This window comes from Pezoporus occidentalis, unplaced genomic scaffold, assembly GCF_034315485.1.
Source record: "Pezoporus occidentalis ecotype Australia unplaced genomic scaffold, CSIRO_AGI_Poc_V1 ctg49, whole genome shotgun sequence".
NCBI classification, from domain to species: Eukaryota; Metazoa; Chordata; class Aves; order Psittaciformes; family Psittacidae; genus Pezoporus; species Pezoporus occidentalis.
In genome coordinates this window covers 3,580,987-3,597,142 of record NW_026915824.1, presented here as the reverse complement: position 1 = coordinate 3,597,142, position 16,156 = coordinate 3,580,987, and the positions used below count along the sequence as shown (strand labels likewise).

Genomic DNA, 16,156 nt, shown 5'->3' with positions numbered 1-16,156 from the left:
AGACACGGATAAGGATTTCTACAGAGATGCAGTAAAGATAAACATTGAGTCTTGCAGTTCATGATGCTGCAACATTTTCCAAATACCCTGTTGTACATTGTGTGATCTCTCAAAAAAGAGTTTTAGATAAACTAGGCCTTCATGTAGCAGCAGGGCAAGCACCTGCAATCAGCAAGATGCTTCCATTCACCTCCACAAGAGCAAAAGGAATTCTGGATAAGCATTTTTTTCTATCATACTGTTTACTTATTTAGAAGTCTGTTCTCTCCTTCCTGCCTAGGTAGGTACTCAGCAATCGCTGCACTCCTTTCACAGCGTTGGAATATTTGAAGCATGAACCAGAAGATAATATTGCACGTACTGTTTGTTAGGTATTTTATTACAGACTATACGCATTAAACCTGTGATTATTGTTTGCATTTATTGCGTTCCAAGGAAGGATTACAAAACAATTACCGGTCCTACAGACCCTCTAGAAGGCTTAATTGCACATTTGCTGCATCTGCACCACAAGTTAAAAAGCATAAAGTTACATTCTTCAGGCAAAACTAAAGTTTGCCCACACATACATACAGAAGCGGTTTTCTAGCTGCTGGATTTCACCATACCCTCTTATACAGTCCTGATATATACAAGGCTCCATTTCTATAATCTGCATAATGCAGAAAAGGAGAAATAAATGCAACTGCAGAAAAAGCTTACAATCATTCAGAACAGTAACAGTCACTGGTAGTGGTACCTCTGTTTATCCGAGCTTTTTTCACTTACTGGTAGACTTGAGATCAAAGTCCATCCAGCTATTTCTGCTAAGTTTAATAAGGGTTGCACAGAATTATTTGGCTACATGTTATCAAGTTAAACAAAGCAGTAAAAATGTTTGTTATCATGTGATAAACTTACAGGCCATGGCAGGATGGAGCTTGTAGAAGAGGATGAGAGCAGAAATACATTATTAATACAATAACCCCCTTTTCTCCAGTAGCTAGCAATGTGTTGTTTACATATCAGCAAGATCCAGGCATTGTCAGTTTTCATCCTTCTGAAGGCTGGTGCTATTTATTCAGCACTTCAAAGGGATTTGACTTCATTTCAGCCTCCAACTGCGATCTCCTCTAATTGGAAGAAAACCGCTTCAGATTTGCAAGAGATTTCAAGCTTTTTCTCCCTAGTATGGAGATCTTTCTGAAATAGTCATGTCACATGAAAAGTACGGAAAAGACTAAGCTAGACTGGCAGGAACCCATACAGCTCATGTGAAAGGAGCTCTTCAGCAAAGCCCTTGTAACACTGTCATTTCTCCTGTATCAACCGATCCCACTCTGAAGTCACACTCCAAGGGAATGACACCAAGTCACATCTAGTGACTACATATGAGCAACACCAAAACCAGTTCTTCATGACAAACTGTGTATGAAGTACATTTGTGCCAGAAGGGAATTCCGATAGTTCAGTGTTGTGTACACGATGTAAGAGAAGCAGCTTATGCAGCAAGGCTTGCAAGCTGTACTGGGTGGAAGCTGTTCTGCAACACAGGCATAAGTGATGCTGTCAGTGGAGGCCAGCCTACACCTCTCCCCACCTGAAAGAGCTCACAGTTAAGTTTGATGGGATAGCTTGCACGTGTAGGAGGAAATGGATGTACATCTACAAGTGCCAAGTGCAATCTAGCACTGAAGGAACTAAAAATAAGTTTTATATCCAAACAGGGCACAGGTGTCGTGATTGATTCTTGGGAGGACCTGGAGGTACCAAGTGCCTCCATAAACCAGAGATGACCATAGCAACATGGACTTTTTACACCCTAAAACTTTCCTGGAATTTTTCCAGGAGGTCCAATGCAATTAGTTTATTTCAGTGTCTTAAAGATCTTTAATGGAAAAAATTATCCCACAGTCCAGGGCAGAAAGTAGCTGGCCACTAGCTATTGATTTGCTACCTCACAATTTAAAGCCAAATGTGTAATTATACAAGCTCTAAATAAGCACGGTTTTTGTACAGCAAGATCCATATTACAGCAGTGTAGCTATGCTGAGACAAGAAGCGATGCAATTAAGAACTGGCAAGTATCTGACAACTCAATAACTTGGTTTTGCCTTAGAATAACCTACAGCACCTTCCAAGTTCTGTAGTTAATATCTATTGCTGTTAATTCTCTCACAAGAGACGGGTAAATTGTTGCCATACATGAGGAACAGCCAGTGTATGCACTAAACATCTGCAGTCTACCATATGAAAAATTATTTTCCCTGACACATGTAGCCACTGCTTTAACTGCTGGCAAATTCCCTGCTCAAAGTTCTGTGATGTAGTGCAAATTAGGACAACAAATCCATTTCCAGTTATTTCCAAAGGATATTAACAGGAACTCATCATACATGCAAAGATAATGAATGTATTTTTCTGTATGTGATTTCCTTTTGAAGCAAGGGAGATAGTCACAATATATAGAATCTGCCAAGGGAAGAATGAAAGCAATGCTACAGCCCCACAAAGGCAGAAGTCCAACAGGGTGGATTAGGATCACTGGTCTAGTCTCACAAAATCCCTCAGCCACAGATTATGAAATACAGACTTATGACTAAGAATCAGGGTGAAGCACTTGAAAGGAAGGTGTTACTCTTCTGCAATACAGGCAATAGTTATAGGTGCATAAAACCTTGGACCAGCTTTCAGACCAAAGTGGATTGAAGCCAAGTGAGATCTCTCCCCTGAGCCCATATACTGTGCACAGTTGCATAATCAGTGTTACTTTTCTGTAAAATATCTCATATGGAGATACAAAGTGAGCAGACATTACAGACATGAACCAGGTATTTCAGTGGCAATTCTCCCATGAAATCACCATCTGAGTTGCCAGCAGCACTAAAGGCAATAAAATCACTATAGAAATTGCAAATGAAGCAGCTGATCTATAACACAAACAAGCATTATTCTTTGTTAGTAGCAAAGATAAAACAACTGCAAAGAAAAAGAGTTCAAGACTGGGAAACTGATTTCTCCAGCTGCTGATATACCCAGCAAGATCAGAAAGGCCTCAACCACAGCTGATAATAGCTCCCTTCTTCGTGATATTCCTTAGAAACTAAATGGCCAACTGTTGGAGGAAAAAGTAAGTCCCCTAGATTGTACTTTATTTCCTATATTATTAAGCTAAAGACCATCTTATAAGCAAGGAATTTTTACGTTAAAAGAATTAGCCCAAGTTTATCAAGAGAATACCGAGAATTATATTTCTTATTTTGCCATCATAAGCAAAATCTGTTTCCTTTCTTTCCTTCTTGTTACCGGGTTAAAGGGAGCACTAACACAGCACCTGCCTCACAAAACAGGACCTTGATTTTTGAGAAGAATGTGTGGATGATCCTATCCAGAAAGAGCTTTGGGAAAGACATTGTGAATAGAATAAATCCTTAAGGTGATCTAATCGTTTCTCTCAATAAGTTCAGGGTTTGGGTTTCTGTAGATTCCATTTTTTGATTGCCCGTATCACAACCAAGAACTTCATCTGGCACCAAGAAGCTACAGCAGATGGTATTATTGCCCGACACAAATATTCCTAACGTGGATAAAGTTTTTTTAATCTTAATTTCAAGCAAGAAGTACATGATTCAATTTTAAGAATAAACAGGGCAAGTACAGCACTGTTGAGTTCACAAAAACTTTCTGCACCAATATTGAGACCCAGATGTTCCCAGAAATAGAAAAAAAAACAATAAATAGTCAAGAAAAACAGTGATTTAATTTACCAGAGGGGCAAGTGACATTAGCAGCTCAAGGATACCGGAATATAAAGTTACAGTACAGTACATATGTCTTCAGTGAGAGACAGCCCATTCCAATTTTCCCTGCTCCCATTTATGTTGCAAAGGTTCAGAACAGCTTTGGTATCTTTTTTAATATAATAAAATAAAGGGAGGTTGCAGTATTTTTTTTTCCAGGCTTAAGTATAAAATTGATATAATATGGCTGAGCTTGCACATATCCTCAGTTCCTTCTGCAGGAAAGCACAGTTGCACCCAGTTGCTAAGGCAAGAGAGGAGTTGTTGACATTTCTTACCCAGAAAAGCAGCCATCAGCAAACTAGCAGTCCTATCTATCTCTGCTTTAAGTCTCCATGTCTGTCAAACAGTTTTTCCAACTTGCCGTCTCTAAAATCACTTGCTACAGACTTTAAGCAAGTTTGAGTTCTCACTATGGTCTAATGTTGCCTGCTCTGTTTCAGTCCAGGCTGCCTTTTCAAGTCCTTTATCACGAACACCACAGCACACAGATCTTTGCTGGGGTCTAAGCTTTTTGGTTTATTTTATAGCTTAAAGTCATGTGCAGCCCACACATGCAGGCTCTGTTGCCAAGGGCCTGCCTAGCCTCATTATCCCAGTCTGCAGACATCAACAGGCACTCATGAAAACCAGACCTCTAATTTTCTTTTACTACAAAGTGTATGACCACGGTCTGGTCTTCTCTATGAACACGAGGTGTTCAAGGAAGCCAACAGAAATTGCTGTATGAATGCATATGGTGTGCCTTCTACAAGTCCTACAGGAATTATATTAACCCCAGCCTTCAGCTTAAGTCTGTATTTTTCTGCTGAAATGAGATTTTTAACTTGACTGGATTCAGCTATGAAATACAAGGCCTTGCTAAAAAGGTACATTAGCTCATTTACATGACCATTACATGGAGCAAATCACGACTCTGGACATGGATCTATATAGACTGGACAACCTTCCAATTCTGCAAAGGCACTCAGGACTCCTGCATTTATCTATTCATGTTGAGAGAATTTCTATTTACCTTTTACCTTCTTTGGAATAATCAAGAGCTTAAAAAAAAAAGGAAAAAAAGAAAAATCAGCCTAAGCTGTGCATTTTACTTATATGACTGAATAGTTTCCACCTTGTCATCTTGGATCTTAGTGATTGGAACTAAAAATATACTTCTAGTTAGTTTGCCAGACCAACTAGTGTTAATAGCAGTAGTAAGCCATGCTAAATCCTGCTCACATGGGAAGACCCAGCATGTAGCTGGTGCTGCTCGCTGAAGCGGCAAACGGGAGGTTCTGACTTGCAGGACTGTGCCACATCTGTGAAGGGGAATTTCCTATCCAAGTAAAATGGGGAATTAATGGGGAATTATCCCATGTAGGATAGCTAGGAAGAGCTATAAAAGTCAGATGTATCCATTTTCAACAGATGGGTTTTCATACTCACTGGTAGAAATACAGAAGGGCAACACTATGATAATACTCAGTATCCTTTGTAGGAACTCCTTTTCTTACTACCACCCACACCCTTCTCCCCATTAGCTTCCAGCATGCTGCGCATTGTCTTGCCTTTTCCAAGGCTATTCACAAAGTGCCCAATATTTTGTATTTCTTCTTTTAAATCCAGAGAAACTTCCCTGCCGAGAAGTAACACAGCAGCAAAGCAGTGTTGTACCTCCAAGGTTTGAAACGCTTTTCCTTGATTTGTATATTTGTTTGAAGAACAGTCAGCAAGCACCTCTGCTGCTTCTATAGAAGCCATGAATTGCTTCCCCAGGCACAGGCCTCACTGTTGTCAGCCTGGGGTCAAAAGTGGATGAGGCAAGTTGACACTGATTTTATTTCTGTGGTAATAACGGAGTGGCAATTTAATCTCTAATCATTTACAAACATTAACAGCTTGCAATTAGCAATGATTTAAACTGACAGACAAGATGGGCCATTACTGCCCTTTCAGGGAGGCAGCAGAAACCAAGGGAGAAGGTAAATTTAAGTGACCTACATAAAATGAGAGCAGCAGCTAAACCCAGACCCAACTTGAAAAGTCCATGTTGCCTTTGTGTAAAAATCAACAAAGGCACAAGTAGGATCACATACAATCACATGGACTCACCAGTGTGATTTGGGGAGTAGCACAGCCAAGTTCTTATGAACTCACACCCCATTTAACAAGACAGGGGTTGTATTATCACATGAATACAGTCAGCCCTGTAGACACATGCTGTTGCAGACCCAGGGAACTTGGGTACTGTCCTGTATTCCCCATGCTTCCATTCAAGAATTACTACAAAGCCAAGCTGAATGTTTCTTTACCTACAGTGTCAGCATGTCACAGGGTCATGCTTCTCCATGACCTCTCATTATCCAGAGGAGAAAACTGAAATATAATGGTTTCAAAAGTTTTCTATGTTACATATGATTTTCTGCATAGTAGTCACTGTAACATGCACCTATTTATGGGTTTTGCTTTATCACTCCTGGCAGGGAGAAAAGTTTCAGTTTGCAGACCAAAACCACAAGAAGATAGTTCTCAACAGTCCTCACTTCTCCCATCTTAGACACAGGATCTTCCTTACCATTAGTTTTCTTTGTTAGTTTTCTGTGATTTGCTGCTCCTTACCCTCTTCTTCTACCTCCCCCTCAACAGTGAGCAGAAAACAAAGGATAAAAGTTGTTTCCTAAACCTCTCTCTCCAGGAACGTAAATTCACATCCATTAAAGTTAAGCAAATACACTAACATTAAAAAGGAACCAATTGCTTAAGCAAGCAAGAAAGCACTGTTGAAAGCCCAAAGCCTCCCCATAGAAAACACTCCACATCTCAAAGGTTATATTTTATAATACATATTATAAAAATAATATTTAACATAATAAATTATAATATTTTTATAACTATAACATTTTATTTATACATTTTTAGTATTTTATCATTATATGTATATAATTCTATATAACCATATCTCTATTATATTTATTATTTTCTTTATTATTGCATTTAGTATTTATAAAGCATTTTGTAATATTTTATTATTTATTGCTCATTACAACAGCAAAAAATAATAAAATAAATACCCAACAGCATGGGCACCTAACAGGACAGAACCATTTAAAAGCAAAAAACTTAGATCGTCATAAAACTGTGTGTTCAGATGAAAGCAACCAGAACTCGTTAGCCATTCCCAGAAATTACAGTTCACACACACTTAAAAATACCAGCAAAACAAAGATTGGAAATTATGAAGTATTAACAAATTGTTTTAATTAGCCCAAGCACAGCAGCATGTTAAACTCCCCCTATTTCACTTACCCCATTCCCAAGACAGCTCAAGTGGAAAACACACTGTTACATAACACAGGCCACGTTTTGCTGAGCAACTCTCTTAGCATAGCTGTAGCAAGCAGGGCAAGAGACCTGGACTCAGGTACCCATCATCACCTTGATACATATTATACAGCTGAACACTTCAATCCAGACAAGTACAAGTGACTTGCAGCTACTTTCCATCATTTTTTTTACGATGCCCACTAATTACACCCCACAGCAACTACATAATTCCAGCTCCTTTTGCAGTAATCCAGAACAGTATTCTATAAAGACTTTGCTTTAGGATTCCCTTAGAAGCACTCCATGCTGTAGCTGCTATAACAGCATACTTGTTCCTGGAGAAACCTGCCACTGCAGTCCCTTTGGCTCATGCTTACCTTGGGTTTTCCACATGTTAGGTCGGAGCACAGCTCTCTTCTGGCCAGCATCCTCAGCACTTCACTTCAGAAACAGCAGCAGCACCCAGTGCAGATTCAGAAAAACAGAAAGATAACACAGATCCATACCACCCACAGTGGTAGAGACTCCTCAGCTTCCCCAGCTCACCCTTCCCAACCACACCACCCCTCTTACCTCTTTGTTAGCTCAAATCTACATAGAAGTCCAAAGCAGGTCAACCTCCTCTCCAAGATTTCCTAGTGTGATGCAGACTCCAGTCACTCCCTTTCCAAAGCCAGGCAGTTTCCTCAAAAGCCTTCAGGTAGCAGTCTTTGACTCATGCTTAGTCCTAGCAGAAGTATGAGTAGCAGCAAGAAGCCAGTAAAACCCTACAGAAACCATCTGTTGTTATAAACACCCTTAGAGTGCTTATTCAATCTATTGATGGCATATCTTCATCAGGTTTATATATTTGAACTTTTTAAAGCAAATTGTTTCCTGGCCCTGCAAATCCTCCCTCAGCCCTGTTAGCCACCTGGACCCAGCTGAGAGAAGTTGTAAAGTTAATTATTAGAGCTAATGGCTCCAAGCACACCACCTGGGCTGGGGCATTGCCTCAGCACATGCTTGCTGTCCACACCAGTGGGAGCCTCTTTGGTCAGTGTATTGGTCACATTGCAGCACATACTACAGCATATATGTATCATCCCACCTCAGTGACATATTCCAACTTAGAAAATTTCTCATGTGCCCAGGCCATGTTTTCCCCACACTGTAGGGGACCTTGTATGCTATTTCCTTCCTATTCTTTATGGCATATGCTCCAAATCAGTGTGGGGTTACCAGAAATCAAAGGATAGGCATGACAGACTGCCAAGATAAAATATCAGCAGTTTTCCTGGTTTTCATCTCCCAAGACATCATCCATCCCCCACATTACCCAACCCTCCTTTCTCAGTATACTTGCCCCCAAATCCTCCAGCTCATTATTCCTTAAGAAGAGCTTCCTGTCCTCTAAACAGCAACACCACTTCTAGCCCCAAACCTTTGCTTCTCTTCATTATTTAGTTTCTCACTAGTTGTTCCAAGTCCCACTACCTGGCAGCCTCTAGTAAAGAGCTGCAACTCCTCTGTAATTCCACCCCCAACAGAAGCAGTAGGTGCTGTGCCATTCCCTTTCCATACTGCCATTTCATCTTCCTGTCCTTGTACCCACTGCTGGGGACTTCACCCTTCAGACTCTGGCTTGAGCCTGTTATTGCCAGGTGCTATGTTTTGACTCCAAGCAGCGATCAGTTAGACTCCAGATGCAGTTGAGCAGACTTCTCTCTCCTTTGCTCTTGGTGAATACTAAACAGTGCCCAGAGGAGGCAGTGCCTTCCATATGTTCCTAGACTTGTCTGAGTCTTTTCAAGAAATTGATTGTTGTAATTTAAAGCGTAAAACCACATTTCTTAGCTTCAAAAAGGAAGTTACTGTTCACCCTGCAAGGGGAAAACTCTATTTGAATCATCTTTCACTTCACAAGCCACAGATCACAATGTCTCCATAACATTAATTACAGGATTTAGCACAGAATTAAATTTATGTAAATAAAAGTAATTATAATAATTATTGCTACTATGGTGCAATTATATTACTAATTGTGCCCTGACTTGCATTTCTGGTATCAGCTATGTCTTTATATACTTCACCACCACCACCCTCAGAGGGAAAAAAACCAAGTTCCTCCCTCACACACAACAGAGCACTTCATCACCTACCAGAAATCTAAACAAACTATCCTGTTCTGACCTGCTAGTACTGATTCACTGATCTTGTTAGGTTTAATTGTTCAGGAGACAAATAGAGCAGATATAGCAGAGGGAAAAGCAAGTATTTGTGTCTAATGGAGTGCCTTCTGTCGTGTAGTTATGGATAGATTTCCCATTTAGTACCAGTATTTTCAAGTTTCTCATAAACTGCAAACTGGGATGCAGTTTGACTTCGAAGACCCAAAAGAATAATGTTTCTGAAACACAGTATATTCCCTGAACCCGCTGAGAACTCTGCAGGTATTTCACACCTACATAGAATAAGCAATTACTAGTCAAATGTGGTTTCAGCTCCAGTTGTTGCTCTATAGCTATGTCGGTACCTATGTTTGTGTCTAAATCACAAGGCAAGAATGCTCCGGAAAGTAAACCATTGCCAGTTGCCTAAATTTGCAGAGTTACGAATCTACCCTTGCTGCCAGCCTCTTTGCTTCCAGGGGCTATTAGAGTGGACACAAGATAAGAAGGTGCAGGAAGGACGTTACTTACCTGGGTCTTATGTCAATACAATGTCAAGATGTGTCTGGACACCCATCCAATTATCAGCTAAGAAGCCTTATAAATAGACTGACACCTCTCTCTTGTGATTTATTCTATTAGCTTTCTCCTCAGCATGGCTCAGTAGACTGGGAAATAAAACTTTAGCTATGTAAAGCTCTAACCCAGCAAGTGATGAAAAAGTCTAGAAGAACTGAAGAAGAGTATGTAGAGAATACACTGAACCAGTATTACGCTATGGTACTGGAAGCACCAAAATTTATATTTTTTTCAGGTAAGATGCAAAATGCAGGTTTCTGTTTGGTGTGATCATTGTTGGTCTTTCAAAAGTTAGGAGGTTTACTCTCAGTGAACAAGCAAAAGTTCCTCATGTCATCCTTTTTCACTGTTTTGTACACCTGTTTCAAACTCTCTTGTAGCTGCATTGTACACATTCTACTCTAAAAAGAAAAACAAAAAAAAAAACCATGATGAATATGCTAAACTGGAAAGTGAGGATTTTCATCTAAAGGCAGCTTTTATACCAATGTGTAAGAATATAATTACAATGGAATGAGTTTGTAGTTCATTAAGCTTCCGTACTATATAAACTTAAGGCAGAAAATCCTGTGCCTGATACTTACTATATAAATAAATAATACTATGACTTCATGGAGATATACTATCCCTATGTGACAAAGGGTTACTGTCATTTCATGACCTCGTTCAGCTTTATTAGACCTGACTGCCTTATCAATATGGCTGTCCTTCCTGCATACTCTACTTACAAACATATACTACTCTGTTTATCTGAGCTAGTACAGATGTCTCTCAACACAACCCTTCATTATGCAGCATAGACATATGCATTCAACATCTCAAGCAGTCATACACAGTGCAAGGCCAACGGTACCACATTGGTTTCTAAGTTCACAAAACGATTTTGGCAGAAGCCATCTTCAAAGACATGAAATATGCTGAGTATAGCCATCGTTAGAAATTAGCTCTATGCCTCTTGCATACCCAAAGCTCCCCCTGAAGTATAGAAGAGATTTGTTACAAGTACTTCAGTGACAGTGAACAAGCCCCCTTGTTGTTATCAATGAAAGTCATTCACTTGAGCTGCTAAGTGATTTTTCATTATGGTATGACGAGCAACCACAGATTTAGCTATGACTGGAAGAGAAGTAAAAATGCAAAAATGGAGAAGCAATTTTTACGGACTGATTTTTTTAAAAACAAACAAGTGTCAAGGAATATTACGTACCACATCTAATTACCCACCAGTTCAGCAGAAACTGTAGCTTTGATTTCACAAATACAACGAGGTGAAAAATCACAAAATCTCTGCTGAATGGAGGACAATTCCTCTGTTGGCGCAGAGAACCATGCTTTTTCATACAAAAACATTAACCGGAATAATTTTTGCACTCGGTCTGCTGTTTGCAACAGGAAATTTCCGACAAATCACACCATAACTTACTTCTAATGACCACTTATCTATTGCAAATCATTACATCTTCACAGCCAAAGGGGGGTTGGTACTACCTTACTAATAGCTTATTAAAATGGTCAGGAGCTTCCTGTAGACTATAAGAACTACATAAGAAAATTAGAGAGGAAGAGAGACACTGAAAGTTCTGGTATAAACTTTACAAGATCTAATTAATTTCAGTAGATGAAAACCTGTGAAATAACTTTCCTCACACACAAGTATGGTTCTCCCAAAGATAAAAGAAACATTCTTTAAAAAGCTTTCATTACAATTGAGTCAGCTTAGTGTAAGTCACTGCAAAAAAAAAAATACTTAGCAATAATTTTTTCTTGTGTTACAGAAACAATTTGAAAATTATTTACCTTTCTCTAGGCAGTCTTTTGTTGCTGTATTTACTGTGAGACAAAAACTCCATTAGTTTTTACCCATGAATTGGAAAAGTGGATTTTAGTGCAGTTCTGTATCCGTTAGGCCAATGACACCAAAGCCATTTGGTATTCTCTAACTAAATAAATATGCTCAACTCACATAATCTCGTTTCATGTTTCTTCTGATTGGATTGGTTTTCTCACTCTTTAGCACTAGGGGAATGCCACTGTGCGTGTTTTCTTCTCAAGAACCAGCCTAACCAGAGATGACTGCTGCTGTCTCTCCAACTGACTAACACTAACTGGATATAAATAAATTTTCTTTCAATCTTTGATTATTTCTACCACAACTGTACTACATAATAAATATCTAGTATAATAATTAAATGCTTTTATTGAACAGGATAGTTATTATTCTTTTCTTTTTAATAAATTGGGCATTGCAAAGATCAACTCCACAAAACACCATATGGCTAATTTCAGCAACTTTGTAGGTCCAACTGTATTTTCTTAACAAATAAAATCATGATGGGCTCCTCCTCATCACTTTGTAAGATTGTAAAACAGTGATCTGGAATAGCATATATGTAGCTGCTATCACAAGATATTTGGCAGGGGGGCTGGAACTTGATGATCTTAAGGTCCTTTCCAACCCTAACTATTCTATGATTCTATGATTCTAAGTAAAGCCATGATAAAACTGAGATAGCAGCATTCAGGTGGTCAGATTTTGGAGAAGCAGTACGGTTTTGATCTCAGGCAAGAGCCATTCAGAAATGTTGTATTTTTGCACATTTTCCCGGTTTGGATTTTACTGCTGGAGAAAAGTATCTTTTTCTCCATTAAACTTAACCACATTCATGCACATGTTGCTCGCAGTGTCATAAACAACAACTGTACATACACAAAACCTACAGAAAAAGATTGTAACCAATAATTTTTTTTTAGAAGAGGGCAATAAAGAACCAAGGAGAGCTCCTGATGATACTATCTGTTGGGATGTCATCAATCTTCCCAAGTGGTCTAAAGGGTAGCTAACAAATAAAGACGGAAGGCTGATATTCTGCTCCTAACTCTTGTTTCTTGCTGCCCTCTGGATATGTTTTTTACTTTTCTTATCTGTAAAAGCTATGCTATTCACACAGACCCCCTTTTAAAGGAGAGTTTGGGATCTAGATTTGAAATAAGTACACGAGAACTACGCAGCTCAATCTGAAATCAATGCAATAAATCCACATGCATTTGATTTCATAGCAACAATCACAATAGAAATATTCTACATTTAAAACTCACGGAAGGATCCAAATAAGCACAGGAACAAGGGCAGTACATCAGTGAGGGTGGGTTACTTTTTCAACATTAAGTTAAATAATTACCGTTTCCACTAACACAAGCTAAGATTGCAAGTTAAAAGATGGTAAGGAAAAAGAGTATTGGACTAGAAGTAAACAGGATGAAATAACTGAAAGGCTCTTCTCATCTGTGTAAGACTTTCAGACACAAAAGCTTTGTTTGTGGTTCAGAGAAACAAAACAGGAATTAGAAGTTCAGAGAAAATGTTTTCCAAATTCTTTGATCCGGAGTTTGGTCTAAAGAAGCAGTTCTCCTACAGTTTTATTAAGCAGCTTGATAAGAAAACAAGCATTTTTCAGTTTTACTTTATATTCATTCCTTGTTCACGGCCTGTATAAAGAGTTACTTCTTAGAGCACTTTCATTACCATTAATTTCATCAGCACAGCACTCAGCAGTGCTCTTAATGTGGTTTTAGGCACATTCTCTTGATTTTCTTGTACAGAATAAAGATACCAAAAAAAAGTCCCCTCCCAAAATATGCTAACCCACCAGTTTCCTTAATTTCTATAGGAAGAGGAAAGAGCAGGTGGAATATTGAGCACTGTGCATCCTGCCATGTTACTATCACAGATACTATTACTTACCTGCATCAGTGATTCTCCCAAAGTGTTTTGGCACAATACAAAGACTGCAAATGACAATCACAAGACAGAACTCCTTTTTGAGTGTGGTACAGATATCCAGGTCCCTATTTGGGTACTGTAGTTGCCAATAACTGCTTTTTTTATTTTGTCTTGTATCTTGAAGAATGTAACAATCCTTACTTGAAGTTTTTTCTCATTAGAGTTAGGAAGTGCTATCTCTCTAAAGGAAATCAAATACGGGTCCTATGAATCTTTCATAATGCTTTCACCCAGAGCAGCAGTTAATTGCTACATTATGGAGAATTACATTACCTCCTAAATTTACATGCTATCAATAAATTCAAACTACATCTCCTCTGCAGTTCACTTCCTATACCATTCAGTATCTCCAATTTTTACCCCAAACCTTTCATGCTGTAGCACTTAACTTCAAAAAGGAGCAAGATACAGAAATTGTGGACGGTATTCTTGATTAGAAGAAAGCATGATCATAATAAGGACTACAAAACATGTCAGTACACTCTTCTTCAAAAGCCAAGTAAAAAAGAAAAAACAACTCACAATTTATCAGGTATGAAAGAAATGTAGTAGGGATTAAGCCCTAAAAATACCCTGTAACCTTATCTTTGACAAGTGCATTATACTTACTGCTAGCAGACCTGTGGCTTTCTGTCTAGGTCTCATTTTAGCAACCTTTGTCAGCTTGTCACACCTGTACCTTTTGAATTGAACTGCAAGACAAGGAGAAGAGTTTCTTCTCAAATCTTAGAAAGAGAACTTGTACATCAAGTATTTTAAGTGCAGATATGGCAGCTACAGCATTCCTGGAAACCTTGGGATATTATACTAAAATAAAAGTCAAGAGCTACAATGTGCATTTGGTGCACAGGCATACATGAAATGGTTTGCTGGCACTTACCAATCTGTACAGAGTAACTGCCTGCAGAAGGATAATCCCAATTAGTGCCCTTTCCATGAGTATTTTTGATTTCTGAAATAACACATGCATTTATAGAGATATTTTTTTCTCTATCTTATTTTTCTTTAGTCAAACTTCCATCAATGAATCCTGAACAATTTTGATCTTTTTGGAAATGGACTCACAGCATCTGTGCTGTTTGCACCTTTCACATAGACTGGAAGCTCAAACACCTGAAGGTGCTGCAACATACTCAGGAAATCAATTACAGCTGACTAGCTCCCATAACCTTAGAGAGGACAGCGAGACTCTGTGTCTTCTGTTATATATTGTTGTTCTTACAGCATTTCTCACTTGAGAAAAAAGAAAAATAATCCCACAAACAGTTTAAGTTTCAAGGGATGTGAAAGATTTCTTGACTTCTACTGCTTAGCATTTTTGTCTAGAGTTAGAGGAAGTGTGTTCAATCCATGTTCTACATTTCACAACAAGTTACGTGTTCACAGAAGTTAAAATATGGCTTAACACTGTTTGCCTCCATAAATGGCTTGATTAGAACTGCATGGAGTAGACCTGTTACAGGTAAAACCAGTGGTTTCTTAAAAACTTACAGATCGCAATACAGAAATTAGCACACACAACTGATTCTTTATGTGTATCAAATAAAAGATGTTTCCACTGCCATCATCAGCATAACTGAATGTAATTCATGCATGTTCAAGGCATCTTTGAACTATGTAGATCAGGTTTTGCAGCTCTTTTAACTAAGGCAACACAAAGCTTCAGGCAGGCTGCAAAACTTGATGGAGCAGCAGGGCCAATGCTTGAGCATACAGAAGAACACAATGAGTTCCAGGCTGCTATTAGAATGGGGCTGATATTTAATTTAGCTAGTTATGGTTAAGACCAAATTTTTAGTTTAATATTTTAAATCCTTATTCAGTGAAGAACCCACCAAAATGTCAAAAGAAATAAGCCTGAACTTTAAGTACCACTTTAATTTTTCAATTCATTTTTCTGAAATTATACATAGTAATTATGTTTCATATTTTTGACAGGTTTCCCATAGACCTTCAAGGGATGTAGGGCTTATCCTTTGTCCATGTTGTTGCTCTTTGCATTTTTAGCTCCAAAACAAATTGTTCTTCCTTCTTTAATGCCTGTTATAGGTGTGGTGGTTTGTGGTGGTTCTTTTTTCCCCTCACCTCAAGTGAAATTTACTGAAGTGTGTCTTGGGTCATGAAACACATCATGAAATAAGGAGGAAACTTTACAACACTGATCTACTAACAACAGTATTCTATCTATGACAGTATTGCTAATACAGAATGTCTTCCCAAGTGTATCTTAGATAATGCCTAAATTAGATGTCAGATAATTTGCTCTAAGGAAGTAACAAATACAAAATCATAAAAGAGGCCTCAGGAATTACATTATACAGAGAATTTGAACAAATGTTGAAAAGAAGGCTGAAGAGATGGCAGAATGTAAGATGAACAGTGTTACAGACAATAGTAGCATGCATGAAAAAGAATATGAAAATCTTTCAACTATCTCCAAACTTTTACAGAGTAACTTATTGTAGTCTTATTTGTCACAAACCAACAATTATTTTGAGGGTTTGCCCTTGCTTCTTCCTCCTTGGATGTATCAGCAAAATCTAGGAAATCACTGGCAG

The 16,156-nt window shown here is 38.5% G+C and overlaps 1 long non-coding RNA gene across 2 annotated transcripts in view; it reads right to left on the bottom strand.

Annotated features, from left to right (window-relative positions):
- Positions 1-11,638, bottom strand: part of LOC134173054 (uncharacterized) — a 35,973-nt gene extending 24,335 nt beyond the window's left edge. For both annotated transcript variants that reach the window (XR_009968114.1, XR_009968113.1), the window contains exon 1: positions 7,662-11,638. This is a non-coding gene — a long non-coding RNA (uncharacterized LOC134173054). The remainder of the gene's footprint in view (positions 1-7,661) is intronic.
- Positions 11,639-16,156: the final 4,518 nt, after the last annotated feature.